Source organism: Montipora foliosa, chromosome 2 (assembly GCF_036669935.1).
Source record: "Montipora foliosa isolate CH-2021 chromosome 2, ASM3666993v2, whole genome shotgun sequence".
Taxonomy (NCBI): Eukaryota; Metazoa; Cnidaria; class Anthozoa; order Scleractinia; family Acroporidae; genus Montipora; species Montipora foliosa.
In genome coordinates, this window is record NC_090870.1 from 65,955,855 (window position 1) to 65,957,787 (window position 1,933).

A 1,933-nucleotide genomic window follows, 5' to 3' on the forward strand; every position below is an offset into this window, starting at 1 on the left:
AGGTTGATTTCACGAGTGTGGGATTTATAAATCGCAAATGTGCGATTCTTGTTATTTATTTACAGTTTGCTTCCTTCCGATTTATAAATCGCAAAGTTGGCAATCTTGCGATTTATATATATATATATTTTTAACTGAATAAATGTGTGAAAGAAAATTTGCCCTGAGCGGGATTTGAACCCACGTCCCCCCATTACTAGTCGGGTGTGATCACCACTACTCCACCAGGACAACCATGCTGGCAACACAGCCATCGACGATGTGATTTACGTGGTTTAAGGTGTGGGCCTCCTGTATCCTTCTAGGATCCTTCCTTGTCATCCGCTAAGTTGACTACGGTCGTGCATCATTAAGTTGATCCTTGGTTGGGTTTCAAGTGAAGTTATAGGCTCCCCTACTTTGTCACCTCGAAAGAAAATTTCCCGAGATTTTTTTGCAAAATGACTACTTCGGTAAAACCAATCTCAGAAGAGGTCAAACTGGGAACCGGTCCTAAATATTGATTAATAGGGAGTTTAAGAAACCATGACGGCTACGGTGACGAAAACCTCACTTCAAACTATTAGTCTATACCAATTTAAGTGTTTCACGATGTTTCCACCTTGTTTACGTTGTACAATATGAGCGAAATATGCCATAACCAGATTGTACGGATTTGAAGCAAAGAGAGAGAAGGGAAGATTCACTGTTGCCTGTCCACGTTGTCGACAAAACTCGAAAATTGGTCATTTTACGTTGTTGTTTTGACGAGTACGGAAGAAAAATGTACAAAAATGCGTGCCGCACGTGCAGCACGATCAGTTTTTTCCTCTTTTAACCAATAATATCGCATGCTTTTTGGCGTTGTCGTTGCCGTAGCCGTTGTCGTTTCTTAAACTCTCTATTACGCCCTGATGGACAGTCATGCAAATTTCTGTTGCTTTTGTCCACTCCGCATAGATCTTATCATCTGCCTACCTGACTACAGGTGGCTTTCATTTCCTCATTGCTAAAATTCCCCGATTCCAGCCCCCTAGATAGATTTAGCAAAGCGTTAAATCCCCTTGACATCTCGGGCCAACGGGGAAGCCGATCACAGGTGCATTAAACTGTATTACCAATTACCTAGTCTCTTGAGAGAAAAGTCCAATGGCAATTGGGTATGCAATCGTAAAATGAAAAAAAGTCCTTCACTTGTGTTTCAAGGGCGTGACTAGGAGATCAGTCACCTTTCTTTCATTATCACCACAATAAAATTCTACTTCTACAGTATACTTTTTTCTCATTTCATTACGATAAGAACATTTTAAATATTAAGATTATTAAGTACACCGAGCTTGCTCTATCGTCTTAAGCCCAGCTTCACTAAAGTTCCTACTGAACCAGCATTTTTTTCGCAGATGAATTTTGTAACAAGGAAAACGTGGAAATATAGTATACAATCATCTATTCTCCTTTAATTGTGTTAAATTTAAAGTGTTCCTATCTGAGTTACTGTGGTCAGTCAGCAACTAAAATAATCAGTATTGAAAGGGCAATCGTTTCTTTAAAAAAGTTTCAAAACTTCGAACATTTGCTTAACCCTTTTACTCTAAATACCCTCTCAGAGGCGGATCCAGGATTTTTCTTAGGAGGGGGTGCACCACCAAGGAATGGCGTAGCTGACTGGTGACGTGAATACCAGTTGTATTAGAAAGCCGCAGGTCATCTCCCCTGCACCGTCCCCATAGATCCGCCCCTGGGAGGCACATGCGCTTAGTTTATAAAAACAATATGAATTGTTCCGAGTCACTGCAACCATTGGGAACCACATTTTACAGCAGTCTAAAAACATAATGCACTTCTTGCTTGAAATCTTCTTTTCTCTTTTCTCTGTATCATTGGACCTCAGAAGTTCTCATCAATTTATGGAGTTTTTGCTTTTTGTTTTGTTTTGTTTTTTTTAATATAACAC

At 39.8% G+C, this 1,933-nt stretch overlaps 1 protein-coding gene across 2 annotated transcripts in view; it reads right to left on the minus strand.

Annotated features, from left to right (window-relative positions):
* Nucleotides 1-1,173: 1,173 nt before the first annotated feature.
* The window catches only part of LOC137986293 (uncharacterized), a 17,845-nt gene continuing 17,085 nt past the window's right edge, over nucleotides 1,174-1,933 (minus strand). For both annotated transcript variants that reach the window (XM_068833500.1, XM_068833501.1), the window contains exon 11: nucleotides 1,174-1,933. This exon is cut by the window's right edge and continues 1,081 nt beyond it. The gene's annotated coding sequence lies outside the window, so the exon portion shown is untranslated.